The following is a 5,543-nucleotide window of genomic DNA, read 5'->3' on the forward strand; positions in this document are numbered from 1 at the left end:
TTTATGAAGGATGGATGTGAGTGGTGAAGAGAATGGTGGGATTTGATAGGTGAGGGGTTTGTTTTAGGGAAGAGGTATTGAGGTGATTGGTGAATGGGTGAAGAAGAGAGAGAGAGGTGGGGTGGGTGGGGATCCTGTGGGGTCCACAGATCCTGAGGTGTCAAGAATTTCTCATTCCGGCACCAAGTGGCGTGTAAAACACCCTTTTCTGCCAATCCTGGCGTTAAACGCCAAGTTGCTTCCCATTTCTGGCGTTTAACGCCAGCTTCTTGCCCTTTTCTGGCGTTAAACGCTAGTTTGGTGCCCATTTCTGGCGTTAAACGCCCAGAATGGTGCCATACTGGGCGTTTAACGCCCATTCTGCTACCCTTACTGGCGTTTAAACGCCAGTAAGCTTCTCTTCCAAGGTGTTCTATTTTTCATTTTGTTTTTCAGTCTGGTTTTGCTTTCTCAATTGTTTTTGTGACTTCACATGATCATCAACCTATAGAAAACATAAAATAACAATGGAGAATAAATAAAATTGGGTTGCCTCCCAACAAGCGCTTCTTTAATGTCAGTAGCTTGATAGTGGGCTCTCATGGAGCCTCAAAGATACTCAGAGCATGATGATGGCCTCTCAACACCAAACTTAGAGTTTGGTTGTGGCCTCCCAACACCAAACTTAGAGTTTGAATGTGGGGATTTTGTTTGACTCTGTATTGAGAGAAGCTTTTCATGCTTCCTCTCCATGGTTACAGAGGGAGATCCTTGAGCCTTAAACACAAGGAAGTCCTCATTCACTTGAAGGACTAATTTTCCTCTGTCAACATCAATCACAGCTTTTGCTGTGGCTAGGAAGGGTCTGCCAAGGATGATGGATTCATCCATACACTTCCCAATCTCTAAGATTATGAAATCAGCAGAGTTGTAATGGTCTTCAACCTTTACCAAGACATCCTCTACAAGTCCATAAGCCTGTTTCCTTGAATTGTCTGCCATCTCTAATGAGATTCTTGCAGCTTGCACCTCAAAAATTCCTAGTTTCTCCATTACAGAGAGAGGCATGAGGTTTATGCTTGACCCTAGGTCACACAGAGCCTTTTCAAGGGTCATGGTGCCTATGGTGCAAGGTATTGAGAACTTTCCAGGATCTTGTCTCTTTTGAGGTAATCTCTACCTAGTCAAGTCATCCAGTTCTTTGGTGAGCAAGGGGGTTCATCCTCCCAAGTCTTATTACCAAATAACTTGGCATTTAGTTTCATGATTGCTACAAGGTACTTAGCAACTTGCTCTTCAGTAACATCTTCATCCTCTTCTAAGGAAGAATACTCATCAGAGCTCATGAATGGCAGAAGTAAATTCAATGGAATCTGTGTGGTCTCAGTGTGAGCCTCAGATTCCCATGGTTCCTCATGAGGGAACTCCTTGGAGGCCAGTGGACGTCCAGTAAGATCTTCCTTAATAGAGATCACTGCCTCTTCCTCCTCTCCAGATTCGGCCATGTGGGTCATGTTGATGGCCTTGCACTCTCCTTTTGGATTCTCTTTGGTATTGCTTGGAAGAGTACTAGGAGGGAGTTCAGTAACTTTCTTACTCAGCTGACCTACTTGTGCCTCCAAATTTCTAATGGAGGACCTTGTTTCAGTCATGAAACTTTGGGTGGTTTTAATTAGATCAGAGACTACAGTTGCTAAGTCAGAGTGGCTCTACTTAGAATTTTCTGTCTGTTGCTGAGAAGATAATGGAAAAGGCTTGCTATTGCTAAACTTGTTTCTTCTACCATTATTGTTATTGAAGCCTTATTGAGGCCTCTGTTGGTCCTTCCATGAGAGATTTGGATGATTTCTCCATGAAGGATTGTAAGTGTTTCCATAGGAATCTTCCATGTAATTCATCTCTTCCATTGTTGGGTTCTCAGGATCATAAGCTTCTTCTTCAAATGAAGCTTCTTTGGTACTGCCTATTGCTGCTTGCATTCCAGACAGACTCTGAGAAATCATATTGACTTGTTGAGTCAATATTTTGTTCTGAGCCAGTATGGCATTCAGAGTATCAATCTCAAGAACTCCTTTCTTTTGATTTGTCCCAGTATTCACAGGATTCCTTTCAGAGGTGTACATGAATTGGTTATTTGCAACCATTTCAATGAGTTCCTGAGCTTCTGCAGGCGTCTTCTTCAGATGAAGAGATCCTCCAGTAGAGCTGTCCAATAACATTTTGGACAGTTCAGACAGACCATCATAGAAGATACCTATGATGCTCCATTCTGAAAGCATGTTAGAAGGACACCTTCTGATCAATTGCTTGTATCTTTCCCAAGCTTCATAGAGGGATTCACCTTCCTTCTGTTTGAAGGTTTGGACTTCCACTCTAAGCTTGCTCAATTTTTGAGGTGGAAAAAACTTTGCCAAGAAGGCATTGACTAGCTTTTTCCAAGAGTTCAGGCTTTCTTTAGGTTGTGAATCCAACCATGTTCTAGCTCTGTCTCTTACAGCAAAGGGAAAAAGCATAAGCTTGTAGACCTCGGGATCAACCCCATTAGTCTTGACAGTGCCACAGATTTGCAAGAATTCAGCTAAGAACTGATAAGGATCTTCCAATGGAAGTCCATGAAACTTGCAATTCTGTTGCATTAGAGAAACTAATTGAGGCTTAAGCTCAAAATTGTTTGCTCCAATGGCAGGGATAGAGATGCTTCTCCCATAGAAGTCAGGAGTAGGTGCAGTAAAGTCACCAAGCACCTTCCTTGCATTGTTGGTGTTTTCGGCTGCCATGGCTTCTTCTTGTTTGAAAAGCTCTGTTAGGTCCTCTACAGAGAGTTGTACTTTAGCTTCTCTCAGCTTTCTCTTCAAGGTCCTTTTGGGTTCAGGATCAGCCTCAACCAGAATATCTTTGTCCTTACTCCTACTCATATGAAAGAAAGAAGAAGAAAGTATGGAATCCTCTATGTCACAGTATAGAGATTCCTTGAGGTGTCAGAGAAAAAGAAAAATAGAAGGAGGAGGTAGAAAGAGAAGAATTCGAACTTATCAAGAGGGATAGAGTTCGAATTGTTGATAGTGGAGGAGTGTTAGTCCTTAAATAGAAGGATGTGAGAAGAGGGGAAGAATTTTTGAAATTGAAGTAAAAGATTTTGAAATAATTAAAAGAAATTTTGAAAATTTGGTAAAGGTTTTTCGAAAATTAAGATTGGGAAAGAAATTCAGTGATTTTTGAAAAAGATTTTGAAATTAGAAATCAAAAAGATATGATTGAAACTTAATTTTGAAAAAGATGTGATTAAAAAGATATGATTGAGAAGATATGATTGAAAATCAAATTAAAAAGAGAAAGTTTTAAAATTAAAGTTGATTACTTGACTAACAAGAAATTAGAAGATATGATTCTAGAATTAAAACTTTTGATCCTTTCTTAATAGGCAAGTAACAACTAGAAAATTTTGAATTAAATTATTAATTGTAGCAAGGATTTTCGAAAATAGTAATAAATAAAAAAAATTGAAAAGAAATTGATTTTGAAAAGATATGATTGAAAAGATATGATTTGAAAAAGATTTGATTTTGAAAAATTATGAAGATTTGAAAAAGATTTTAATTAAAAACAAAATCTTCCCTCTAGTGTCATGCTGGCATTAAACGCCCAGAATGGTATCCATTCTGGCATTTAACGCCCAAAATGCTACCTTTTTGGGCGTTAAACGCCCAGCCAGGTACCCCGGCTGGCGTTTAAACGCCAGTTTTCCTTCTTCACTGGGCATTTTGAACGCCCCAGCTTTTTCTGTTTAATTCCTTTGATGAATATTCTGAATCTTCAATTCTCTGTATTATTGACTTGAAAAGACACAATTTTGAAATATTCTTGAATTTTTAATGATGAGAAACAATAAAAAAATGCAACTAAGATCAAATAAACAATGCATGCAAGACACCAAACATAGAAGTTTGTATACTAAGGACTATAACAATTTGAAAATGCATGTAAGAAACAACAAAACACACAAAACAAGAGAATTTAAAGATCAGAGCTAGGAAATCATCAAGAACAACTTGAAGATCAATGAAGAACATAATGCATATATTTGAAAAATGCAAGAAGAATTGAAACATGCAATTGACACTAAACTTAAAAATTAGACACTAGACTCAAACAAGAGACATAAAAATATTTTTGATTTTATGATTTTATAAATTTTTTTGTGATTTTTCAAAAATTATATGGAAAAGAGAATAAAGAGATTCAAAACTTTTAATAAGAATTCCAGGAATCATGCAATGTTAGTCTAAAGCTTCAGTCTAAAAAGATTAGACAAAGTTAGCCAAGCTTCAGCAGGACATTACATTCAGCAGCTAAATTGATGAGAATCAATCAGCTTTTGTGATGATAACAACATAACCTTGAAACTCTAGAATTCATTCTTAAAAATTCTGAAGAATAAAAAGAAAAGTACCTAATCTAAGCAACAAGATGAACCGTCAGTTGTCCAAACTCGAACAATCCCCTGCAACGGCGCCAAAAACTTGGTGCACGGAATTGTAATCATCAATGGCACCAACAACTTGGTACTCACAATTGTAATCTCAACTCTTTATCACAACTCCACACAACTAACCAGCAAGTGCACTGGGTCGTCCAAGTAATACCTTACGTGAGTAAAGGTCGATCCCACGGAGATTGTCGGCTTGAAGCAAGCTATGGTCATCTTGTAAATCTCAGTCAGGCGGATTCAAATGGTTATGAAGATGCTTTGTTCCTCATGAACCTCTGCTTTCCCATTGCCTTCTTCCAATCATTCATACTCCCTTCCATGGCAAGCTTTATGTTGGGCATCACCGTTGTCAATGGCTACTTCCCGTCCTCTCAGTGAAAATGTTCTACGCACGCTGTCACCGCACGGCTAATCATTTGTCGCTTCTCGATCATGTTGGAATAGGATCCATTGATCCTTTTGCGTCTGTCACACGCCCAACACTCGCGAGTTTGAAGCTCGTCACAGTCATCCCTTCCCAGATCCTACTCATATTACCACAGATAAGGTTTAGACGTTCCAGATCTCAAGAATGGCTGCCAATAATTCTAGCCTATACCACGAAGGTTCTAATCTTAGATTAGAATCCCAAGAGATACACATTCAAGCTTGTAAGCATGTAGAATGAAAGTGGTTGTCAGGCACGCGTTCATAGGTGAGAATGATGATGAGTGTCACATAATCATCACATTCATCATGTTCTTGAGTGCGAATGAATATCTTAGGGAAGAAGTAGGCGTGAATTGAATAGAAAAACAGCAGTACTTTGCATTAATTCATGAAGAACAGCAGAGCTCCACACCTTAATCTATGGTGTGTAGAAACTCCACCATTGAGAATACAAAAGTGATAATGGTGGTCATTGGCTTCGGCCCCAGAGAGGGAACCAGAAGAACCAAGATGAAAGTACAATAGTAAAAGGTCCTATTTATAGAGAACTAGTAGCCTAGGGTTTACAGAAATAAGTAATTAATGCAGAAATCTTCTTCCGGGCCCACTTGGTGTGTGCTTGGGCTGAGCATTGAAGCTTTCACAT

The 5,543-nt window shown here is 38.9% G+C and overlaps 1 non-coding gene across 1 annotated transcript; it reads left to right on the forward strand.

Moving 5' to 3' along the window:
- The first annotated feature begins 2,252 nt into the window (after positions 1-2,252).
- Positions 2,253-2,360, forward strand: LOC148567930 (small nucleolar RNA R71). The gene has a single exon (XR_015881666.1). It is a non-coding gene; the product is annotated as a small nucleolar RNA R71 (small nucleolar RNA).
- The last annotated feature ends 3,183 nt before the right edge of the window (positions 2,361-5,543 follow it).

This window comes from Arachis ipaensis, chromosome B4 (assembly GCF_059453495.1).
Source record: "Arachis ipaensis isolate K30076 ecotype BB chromosome B4, ASM5945349v1, whole genome shotgun sequence".
NCBI classification, from domain to species: Eukaryota; Viridiplantae; Streptophyta; class Magnoliopsida; order Fabales; family Fabaceae; genus Arachis; species Arachis ipaensis.